General features: G+C 35.6%; 1 protein-coding gene across 1 annotated transcript in view; it reads right to left on the reverse strand.

Moving 5' to 3' along the window:
• Positions 1 to 12,729, reverse strand: part of LOC121875174 — a gene marked incomplete in the record, with an annotated part of 178,084 nt that overhangs the window by 16,281 nt on the left and 149,074 nt on the right.

Below are 12,729 nucleotides of genomic sequence, written 5' to 3' on the forward strand. Positions count from 1 at the left end.
ACAAACGAAACTCCTACAACGAACGCGGATGAATACGGGACTATTTCGTCTGGCGCATGAATATTGTTGTACCGCGGATCACATAAAGAGCGTCAGGCGCCATATTGGTTTATTGTGTAGTCAGTGCACCACTGAACTTGTTGAAATTTTGTCTTTTGATGTGGATATTCGTGTTATTTTTATAACTCTTTTGTTATAAAAGTGTACAATTGTAACACTGAATCGTCAAAAGCGAGTGAGAAAGCTAATAACCCTTGAAACTAAGAAAGAAATTATAAATAAACAGACAAAGTGCCTGTAAGACAGTCACCAAAGAGGGCTAGGGAGGATGACTCCTCTCCTTCCACCTCTTCTCCACCTCTTCTCTCCTTCCCCTTCCTCCTCTGCCTCCTGTCCTGCATGCTGAACAACCCTAAGGTAAGATAAGGTACGGTATTTTTTACAATTTCCACAGAAATTTTTCAGTGTTAAGTGGTTGTATTTGGGGGTCTGGAACGGATTAATCCTATAACGAACGAGGTTCTAGAACCAATTAGATTCGTTATAGCATACCCCAATATATATATATATATATATACCGTATATCTCGGCCTATAAGGCTTTTGAGCTCTATTCGCTGTATAAGACCAGTACCCCAAATGTGACACTTACCCACTGACTCAGTAGTCCTTTACCAACCATCCTTGGTTTTTTAAAATAAGGCCAATTCACTTCAAGTAATGTCATCAAATGTTACCCGCTGGTGTAGTATAAACACTAATGACGTCACTGAAGCGTCTGCTATTTACCGGTAACTGGAACTAATGTCTGTGTCGAGTAAAATTTTTCCATTTACCATTTACTTGAAAAAAAAAAAAAACACGCGCGCATCGCCGCACGCACACACACACACACACACACACACACACACACATATATATATATATATATATATATATATATATATATATATATATATATATATATATATATATATATATATATATATATATATATATATATATATATATACACCTAGACCCCGACTTACGACTACGTGGACTTACGACCGTCTCAGATATAGATAAAAAAAAAATTTTATTAAAAAAATTTTTTTTAAATGACACGCATTTTCTATACCGAAACGTTTCCAGTTAATGTAGTCTCCATGTATAATTAGAAAATTATGGGGGCCCCATGTGCATTCAGCTGACTACATTAAAGGTTAAGTGCTCAGTCACACTGTATCCATTCCTTATTATTTATTACTTTCACTGTACTGTATCCATTCATCATTATTCATTACTTTTACTGTACTGTATTTCATTGTATGTCGGACTTTGGATTTGGGTCCCTAACCCCGTCGTAAGTCGGGTCTAGGTGTATATATATATATATATATATATATATATATATATATATATGCTGATAACCACAAGGAAAGAAGAAAACACGAAGTTCCCAAGCGCTTTCGTGTAATTCACATCTTCAGGGGTGAGTACAGACTAGAGAGAGTAATACAAATCAAGGTGTATATATACAGAGGAGGGTGAGACCAGGTCCACAATGGTCAGGTATTAGGTAATGACCCTACTAATCTTTAAATAGCACACAACGGTTGGTGGTCAGGTCAGATGGTCAAGTGACCCGGCCTTCTCACCTGATCACAAATCTTCTTAATTACAAAATTGTCCAGCTTGTACATGCCGTTACTCAAATTCATGTTGAATGCTTCGGTATGTTTAATAAGACTAGATTCTATGATGTTCCTACTATCAATTGAATTACATGGTAATATTGAGGAGGCATTATCCCAGTCAATGCAATGCTTGTTATCCCTCAAATGAACAAACAGAGCATTGGATTCCTGGCCTGTCCTAACACTGTATTTGTGTTGTTTAATTCTAGTTGCAAGATCTTTACCTGTCTGGCCTAAGTAAAACATATTACATTCCTTGCAAGGAACTTTATAAATGCAACCAATTGTGTTGTTGGGGGAGTTCTTGATTAACATTTGTTTAACAGTGCATGAGTTTTTAAATGCCACATTGACGTTCCAGGTTTTTAGCTGTGCAGGAATGTGTGAGAAATTTTTGTGAAATGGTAATATTAAGATATTCTTATGGTCATGGGTGGGCTTGGGATCAGTTCTATAAAAAGTTTTCTTAGTAATGTTTAAGCATTTGTCTATGAAAGATCTAGGGTATTTAAGGTTTGAGCCAATATTATATATATATTTGTATTCCTCATCGATGAATTCCGGACTGCAAATTCTCAAGGCACGTAAAAACATTGTTGAAAATACTGACTGTTTGACTTTATTATGGTGGGCAGAATAATAATGAATGTATGAACACACATTAGTTGGTTTTCTATAAATACTGAACTTAAAAGTGTTACCTATTCTGTGTATCAGACAGTCTAGGAATGGCAATTTACAGTCATGCTCTAATTCCACAGTGAATTTGATCGAGGGGGCTAAGTTGTTAAGTTGTGGCAGGAAAGCTTTTAGGTCCTCATTACATGGCCAGAGACATAATACATCATCAACATATCTAAACCAGACTGCTGAGGGTGGTAAAATATTACTTAATAGTTTCTTTTCAAAGAATTCCATATATAGGTTGCTTAATACAGGTGAGAGTGGATTACCCATTGCCATACCAAATTTTTGAGCATAATATTCCCCATTGAATTCGAATTTGCAATCCTTAATACATAGTTTGATGAGTTCGATGAAGTCGTCTTTCGAGACGGGCAGTGAAATGTTATCCAGGGAATCTATGAGGAACTCTAGTAAATCATCAACTGGGACCTTTGTAAAGAGGACGTTACATCAAAGCTGACCAGGTTTAGGTCATATGTGTGTTATTGAGTTTATCAACTTACACATTAACCATGGTGTAGTAAACACTAGACGCCACTTAAGTGTCTGTATTTAACTGTCAGTAGTTTCAAGAATTAATGCAGTCATTTACTGAATATTCCTTGTAAAAAATAAATTTTAAATTAATTATTTATAGGATATAAGTATTATTATCAGTAAATATACCGATATGCATTACTGACCACCTCCACGGCTAAAAATACCCAATCATGTCACTTTGCCTTTCATGTCTCCTCACTGGCAATAGCGTGGGGGGCGTGGGGGCAGGAGGGGATGTGTGATGAAGCGTTTATTACAGGGTATAATTTCACGGTATGATATTTATAATATATTTATTATTTTAATATACCTAATCTTAATTTGAATCCAGCTTGCCAAACGAAGTTTCAGTATAAAATAATTAGTGGTAAGACCTGAGTGGCTGCTTACAGTTTCATCACCACTTTACCTAAACCACAAATATATATATATATATATATATATATATATATATATATATATATATATATATATATATATATATATATATATATATATATATATATATATATATATATATATACACACACACAATAATATACACACACAGTCAACTCGCTTACAGGCTCACTTAGTTTATGCACTGTAACACGGAATGCTCACTTTCACGGTGTAACTTTTTATGAGACGTGAGCAGCGTGGTGCACAAGGTCGCCAGTCATCAAAAATTACCGAATTTACCTGCCAAAGATAATGATAGTGAGGATATGGACTTTGAGGGGTTTGACAAAGAGGCCCTGCAAGCCTCTGTGGTGGATAGTGATACAATTGATACAAGTGATACAGGTGAGGGCCCTCTGCCTCGGAACCAATCTCCCATCCCCGTGTGCCCAGCCATCCTTTCTACAAATGTAAGTATTAAAAACCCAAATATTATTGATATTTCTCTTAATTATTAATTGCATGTGCATACCATCATAAAATTAAGAAGTTATTTTGACTACAACGTAGGTATTGTGTCTGAAAAAGTGGAGTTTGGGGGGTCGGCCCGGTCTCTATTTGAATTAATCCCATATGGTATATTGTTCACTTTACGTGTTTCTCACTTTACGCGGGCCGCCGTGGGTTGAATTAACCGCGTAAAGTGAGGGTTCACTGTATACAGTACAGTGACCCCTTGTTTAACCAACACCTCGGTTAACGTAATTTCGATTAACGAACTGCCTTCCATAAGCATCTTCAATTCGGTTAACGAAAAAAAATTCGGTTAACGAAGTTCTTATGAACCGACCTCAACATGTTTTCACTTGCAATGACCAGGCAACCAGCTTTAATATCAGTCCGCCAATACATAAATCGGTTCTAGGGCTTAAATTCCTTAATATTTTAGTAAATATCAAGAAGTTTATACTATTCAATAATTTTAAAAGTTTAATATTCAATTTTTTAGTCATCTTAACAATTACTGAACATAACTGAAGGTAAAGTGACTAGTTTAATGCGCGGCATCCAGCCTCTTAACACAGCAAACAGGAGTTAGTCTCTCTCTGTTTTCACTGGAGGTAACATCTTGCTTGAGACTCTCTTCAACTAAACGCTTTTTTCTGTGTTTGCAGGCAAATTATTGATCATTTTGAAATATATTTTACATATTGACAATATATAATGCAGTGCAATGTTGATTTAAAGAAAATAATCTTGAATTACACCAAGAGCTAAAATTTTATGGGTGAAATGGTGCCATGGGGTGACTTCTCTTCCACCCCAATGCCTTCTCTTCTTCCTTCTCCTCCACCCCCATTCAAAATCCCATCATCATCATCATCATCCAGGAGCCTTCTACATACACACCTCAAAGTAAGTGAACTTTTCTACCATTTTTGTTGAATTTAGGAAATTTTTGGTGAGCTGGAACCAATTACCCAAAAACCCATTGAAACAATGGTTTTGGTTAACGAACTTTTCGGTTAACGAACGACCTTCTGGAACGGATTGAGTTCGTTAACAGAGGGGTCACTGTATATGTATATATATATATATATATATATATATATATATATATATATATATATATATATATATATATATATATATATATATATATATATATATATATATATATATATATATATATATATATATATATATATATATATATATATATATATATATATATATATATATATATATATATATATATATATATATATATATATATATATATCATGTATATCTACAATGAAAATTCCTGATGTTCAAGACATCTTCAGAGCAACTGAAGATGTCTTGAATAAAGACGAAGCTAAGGTAATTCAAGAAAGTTTCATTTTCTGCAGATTTTATCAAGAGATATATATATATATATATATGTTGAAGAAAATTTCACTTAACGCTGGCCAATTGAACCCAGAGGGTCCTAAGCGTTAAGGAACTGCTATGAACAACAACAGAACATATGGGATTAATTCCAATAGAAACCGGCCCGACCCCCAAACTCCACTTTTTGAAGGCACATACCTATGTTGTAGTAAAAATAACATCTTAATTTTATGATGGTACATGCGCACAATTAATACTTAAGAGAAATAGAGAAATACAGTCGCCAAGTTAATGTCCATTCAAATAATGGACTCAACTCCCTCCCCCTCTCACACTACACAGCCAGCTAACAGATGGTCGGTCAGTCCCTCCCTAACCCCCCCAGCCCCCACCAACCGTCCCAAGGAGATGTGTGGGATAACCTCAAACTAAAGTTAGGAAAATATAATTGACATTGCTGGATTCCTTGTAAGACCAGGAATATTTTGAATATAAATGTCATATATTTTGGACAAAAGATAACATAGTTACCTAGAGAACAATTTTTTTCTAAAAATTGTAAGTTTAAAGCAAAATATATGATGTTTATATTCAAAATGACCACCAAATTATAAGAATTCCAGCAATGTAAATTATATTCTGACCGGGTAATTTGTATGAATTTAAGAGCTAAAACAAATATCTTCAGTTAATAAAAAAAAAATAATCTTCACGACACTATCTGTCAATCAAAGTACCCCACCTTGCCTCCCCCCCTCTTCCAACCGCGCGGTCAGTCCCAACCCTCCCCCCCACCCGCCACCAATCCTCCCTTCCAGAGTTTTTAACATTTAGTATTAAATAATACCTCAGATTAAAGTTAGGATAATATAATTGACATTGCTGGATTCCTTGTAAGACCAGGAATATTTTGAATATAAATGTCATATATTTTGCACAAAAGATACCATAGTTACCTAGAGAAAAAATTTTATCTAAAAATTGTAAGTTTAAAGCAAAATATATGATGTTTATATTCAAAATGATCACCAAATTATAAGAATTCCAGCAATGTAAATTATATTCTGACCGGGTAATTTGTATGAATTTTATGAGCGAAAACAAATATCTTCAGTTAATAAAAAAAAATAATAATTCTTCACAGGGTAACAGATGGTCGGTCGGTCCCTCCCTCCCCCCCACCCCCCACCAACCGCCCCAAGGAGATGTGTGGGATAACCACTAAATTTTAATAAATAATACCTCAAACTAAAGTTAGGATAATATAATTGACATTGCTGGATTCCTTGTAAGACCAGGAATATTTTGAATATAAATGTCATATATTTTGGACAAAAGATACCATAGTTACCTAGAGAAAAATTTTTATCTAAAAATTGTAAGTTTAAAGCAAATATATGATGTTTATATTCAAAATGATCACCAAATTATAAGAATTCCAGCAATGTAAATTATATTCTGACCGGGTAATTTGTATGAATTTTATGAGCTAAAACAGGCAGTCAGGCAGGGTATGGTGGGGCACCTAAAAAATAGCTCTCGGGACACTCACCGCGTGATATGTGAAAAAATCCTCATATGAAGTTCAGCTATAAGCAATCACGATATAAAAAAGCGCTATGAAACCGGTTAGCGGGGTAAAATCAGATATATATATATATATATATATATATATATATATATATATATATATATATATATATATATATATATATATATATATATATATATATATATATATACACCTAAACCCCGACTTACGACTATACGGACTTACGTCCATTGGTACTTACGACCTGCTTTGACCGTACGTCCATACGGGACATACGACTGCGACCGCCGTGACCAAAATTTTTTTCAAATGACGCGCGCATTTTCTATACCGAAACGTTTCCGTCCCGGACGAGAGGGAGGGGTGTCTTGGGCCGCCTCGTGGGTACACTCACTCAGTGGAGCGCTTTGTTTGTGTTTGGCTATCGTATCCTATACTGATCGCGCTGTGAACTTTCGTTATTATTGTATTTAATTGACTTTATAATGACTGGAAAGCGTAAAAGTGAGAGTGCTGGTGGTACTCCAAGGAAAAGGAGACAGGCAATTACTTTTGAGATGAAACTGAAGATAATAACACAGTATGAGAATGGAAAAACAATAGCAACAATCTCACGCGACCTAGGTTTCTCACACTCGACCATATCCACTATTCTGAAGGACAAGGAACGTATTCGTGAAGTAGTGAAAGGAACAACACCTATAAAGGGAACTATAATAACAAAGAAAAGACAAGGTCCTATCCACGATATGGAAAAATTATTGGTGATATGGATAGAAGACCAGATGCAGAAGCGTGTACCCTTAAGTGTTCTAACCATACAGGCTAAAGCAAGAAGCCTGTTCCAAAGCCTGAAGGAGCAGGCAGGAGATGAATGTGATCAAACCTTTACAGGAAGTCAAGGGTGGTTTGATAGATTTAAAAAACGCTACAGTCCACACAGTGTTAAGGTGAGTGGAGAGGCAGCTAGTGCTGATGTTGGTGCTGCTGAAGCTTTTAAGGAGGAGTTAGATGATGTGATTGTGGAAGGGAATTATTTGCCAGAGCAAATATTCAATGTGGATGAGACTGGATTATTGTGGAAACGCATGCCTGACCGGACATACATCCACAAAGAGGCAAAAAAAATGCCCGGATTCAAGGACAGAATTACACTTCTGTTGGGGGGGAATGTTGCTGGTTTCAAGCTAAAGCCCTTCATGATCTATCATTCAGAGAACCCCAGGGCTTTTAAACATGTCAGCAAGCACACACTGCCAGTGTTTTATCGCAGTAACAAGAAAGCCTGGATGACCCTAGTACTATTTGAGGATTGGTTCATGACTTGTTTCATTCCACGAGCCAAGGAGTATTGTCTGCAACAAAGGATTCCATTCAAGATTTTACTGATTTTGGATAATGCTCCGGGACACCCACCACACTTGGACGACATGCACCCTGATGTTAAGGTAGTGTACATGCCACCTAACACTACCTCTATCATCCAACCCATGGATCAAAGTGTTATTTCTGCCTTTAAAGCATATTATTTACGCACGACCTTCGCTCAGGCTGTTGCTGCTACTGAAGGTGAGAAAACGCTCAGACAGTTTTGGAAGGAGTACAACATTTTGTCATGTATAAAGAACATTAGTGCAGCATGGGATCAGGTTACAAAACATTGCATGAATGGAATATGGAAGAAAATCCTGAAAAGATATGTGAACAGTTTCAAAGGATTTAATGAAAGTGAAGTTATTTTGGATATTAGTAACAAGATAGTGGAGTTAGGTAAACAGCTGGAGTTAGAAATTGATACTGAAGATGTTGGACAGTTGGTTGAAAGTGTAGAAGAAGAGCTCAGTAACGAGGATCTTATTGAACTAGATGCACAGAAAGTTGCAGAGGAAGAAGAGAGACAAAATGTAGAAGAAGAGCCTGCACCCCCAAAAAGTTTTCAGTGAAACATATGGCAGAGGCATTTGCTACAATTAATAAAGCAATGCAAATGTTTGATGACATGGATCAAAATTATGAGCGTTATGCCAAAGTTGACAGAATGATCCAAGATTCACTTGCTTGCTACAGAGAAATTTATAATGAAAAGAAAAAGAAAACTGTGCAGTCTAAATTGGACACCTATTTCAAGAAGTCCCCCAGTACTGGCTCCTCACGCCCCACCAGTGCTGCCTCTTCACTCCCTCAAGATGATCCAATACCTTCAACCAGCAAGTTACCCCTGTACATAAACCTGTCTGAAGGAAGCGACATTGATGACCCACCCAGCCCTGTCTCCTCTTCTGCTTCTTCCAATTAATATAGTCTCCATGTATCCTGTAAATAGAAAATTATGGGGGCTCTGTGTGCATTCAGCTGACTATATTTAAGGTAAGTGCTCAGTCACACTGTATCCATTCCTCATTATTTATTACTTTTACTGTACTGTATCCATTCCTCATTATTTTTTACGTTTAGTGTACTGTATTTCATTGTAGATTTTTAAAAAGAATTTTGAAAAAAAAAATTTGAATTTTTTTTTTTGAAATTTTTATTTTTTATTTTTATTTTTTTATCTATATCGGACTTACGACCATATCGGACTTACGACCTGGATTTGGGTCCCTAACCCCGTCGTAAGTCGGGGTTTAGGTGTATGTATATATATATATATATATATATATATATATATATATATATATATATATATATATATATATATATATATATATATATATATATATATATATATATATATATATATATATATATATACAGGTTGACAACCCTTCAACCGAAATTCCGAAAACCGAAAAGGCCTGAAAACCGAAAGTTTTTTGGGGCAGCATTTTATTCTATTTTATTTTTTTTTTAAAACAGGGATTAGCCCACCCAGGCATAGATCACTGACCCACATCGGGGCCTGGGGGGTGAAAATGTAATAGTAATACTAATTATAATAAAATAATACTAATTATAATAAAATAATTATTCATAGTAAATACAAATTTTAATTAAAAAATACACCAAAATAAAATAATGATAACAATAATACTGTATTAATAAAATAATAATAATAATAATAATAATAATAATAATAATAATAATAATAATAATAATACAGGTAATACAGGTTGTACCTCTCTAGTCCGGCAACCTCGGGACCTGACCGGTGCCGGACCATGGAAATTCACCCTTTTCTTGGATAGATAGTGACTTGTGCTTATGCCTGGAAGCACTAGCACCACTTTCTCTGCGTCATGGTCTCTTTGAAGACATATTGAAGGGTTAAATGTCGTATAGTAGCTTCTCAAATTTCGAAAGTTTTTAATTCTTAACGTATTTTATTGGAACAAAAAAATAAATAAATAAAAATTTTGACGGCGGAAACTTGAATTTCGACGGGTTTGAACGGCCCGCCAACGTGCAGACGACGTGCATAATCGTGTAAACAGCGTCATTTCTCTTATGTACAAGAGATTCATTATTGTTTACTACTGAATGTCTTTTTTATCGAATTAATGTTTATGTGTGCAAAATGAGCAATAAAATTCATTAATAATACGTAGAATATTAAAACACACGAGGAAATGACACAACATTGTTTTCGTTGATTACAAAACCAGTGACTGACTGGTTCTACATATAAAACTGAAGAAAATAAGACCTTGGTTGTAGCTGTAGTAAAATTAATATGGTTGTTTTAAGTAATATTATTTAATGTTAATAAATGGAACAATAGAAGTAGCTAACGATAATGGTAAAGAAAAAAGAGAGATCGCATATGTAAGTGCGCATGCGCACACGTGAAAACATATCGTCATTACTTTACATAAGAATATGAAAGCAACACTAATTTACTGTTCATATATATTTTTAATTAATGTTTCTGAATTTGTTTTTATTGAATTAATGTACGTGTGTGCAAAATTAACAATACAATTTATTAATAATACGTGGAATATTAGAGGAGACGAGACGGCTGCCGGCATTGTTTATGTTAAAGCTTACGAAACCAGTGACTGATGGGTTCTACATATAAAACTGAAGAAAATAAGACCCTGATTGTAGCTGTAGTAAAATTAATGTAAAAAATGAATATGGTTGCTTAAAGTACCTGTAATGTTATTTAATGTTAATAAATGGAACAATATAAGTAGCTAACCATTAATGGTAAAAAAAAAGTGAGACTGCTCGTATGTAAGTGCGCACATGTGAAAATATATCGTCATTACTCTACATAAGAATATGAAAGCAACACTTATTTACTGCTCATATATATTGAAGGGTTAAATGTTGTACTCTGTATAGACAAGCAGATTCAGATTTCAGATTTGCCCCCGAGGGGGCTAGTTTATTGGGCACCCCCTTACATCCTGTGCAAGGTGAAGCGCAGAAGCGTTTACAGCGCCCAACAGGGAAGTATGAAAAGTTCATACTTGCCTTTATGACTCGTACATTAAGGGCGTAAAAGCCTGAAGGGTCATAGGTTCTGTCAAGTTACATAAAGTGAGAGAATGATGAGTGTGTGGGGGGAAAGTTCCCGGTACATTTTATCTGTTTATGGCAAAGAGTGGCAGGTCCCTAATAATGTCAAATGCCAGGCCTGTGACTAGGAGGAGGGATATCTGGTCTGGGAGGGAAGAGGCGTTGGTAACGGCTGGGATAGGCAAGCAGAGAGAGAGATTGAGTGCAGCCGAACTGCCGTATGTAAACAAAACTTAATTTCCCGGGGCTTTTTTTTTTTTTAAGGGGATTAGCCCACCCGGGCATAGGTCACTGGCCCGCATTGGGGCCTGAGGGGCAAAAATTTAATACTCCTGTAATAATAATAATAATTCAGAGAAGCAAAAAAAATAAAAAAAATAAAAAAACTGCCTATCTACCTATTGGACAAACTAAAATCGTTCCGGACCACAGAATGCCGGACTAGAGAGGTACAACCTGTACAAGAATGAAAAAAAGATAAAAAGTGAGTAACACGACCTAGACCTATGAAATATTATTATTACCTGTACAGTAGTACCCCGATTTACTCATTTACTCGTCACACGTCAATTGAACCCACAGGGTACAGCGGAAAGTGAAAACCGTGTAAAGTGAACAACAGAACATATGGGATTAATTCCAATAGAGACTGGCCCGACCCCCCCAAACTCCACTTTTTACGACACAATACCTATGTTGTAGTAAAAATAACATCTAAATTTTATGATGGTATGCTCTCACAATTAATATTTAAGAGAAATACAGTCGCCAGGTTAATGTCCATTCAAATAATGGACTCAAATCCACCCCCCCCCTCTTCCCAGCTCACTGGCCCCTACCTCTCTGAGAAATGATTGGGTGAAACACTAGATTTTAACGTTTAGTAATAAATAATACCTCAGACTAAAGTTAGGATAATATAATTGACATTTCTGGATTCCTTGCAGGCCAGGGAATATTTTGAATGTAAACTTCATATATTTTGCAAAAAAAATATTTGCTTTGTGTAAGCAAGTGAATTGACCCTAACATACACGGGGGTTAGGTAAGAGAGATACCCATGAATGTTAAAAATCCGTGTACTTTTGCCTCCCCCCCCCCCTAAAAAATCCCTGGCCCCCCCATGTCCTTATTTACCATGTATACCTGTGTGTAGTTCGAGTTTTTAAGACCAAATTATTTGGCAAAAATTGGGGGTCGACCTCTAAACGGGTAATAGTTTCGTTAGGTTGAAAAATATTTACCAGTAACTACCAGTAAACAATGGAAACGATGCACCAACACACCACCAGCTGTGAGTGTCGGTACAGTTGCCAGGGCAGATCTCTTGCGAGCCCAAAGTAGCCAAATCCATGGTATGGTAGCACAGGACGATGTAAAACAAAGTATTCATTTATTAAAGTTAATTTATAGATACTGGACATAAATTTTTGTTCATTACATTTGAAACATCAATCTTTGTTAATTAAATTTGAAACAAGAGAAAACTACGATACTGGATTTTCATTAAAATATTACATCACAAGTATATTTTACCTTAACTGTGACT

Source organism: Homarus americanus, unplaced genomic scaffold (assembly GCF_018991925.1).
Source record: "Homarus americanus isolate GMGI-L3 unplaced genomic scaffold, GMGI_Hamer_2.0 scaffold36970, whole genome shotgun sequence".
Classification (NCBI taxonomy): Eukaryota; Metazoa; Arthropoda; class Malacostraca; order Decapoda; family Nephropidae; genus Homarus; species Homarus americanus.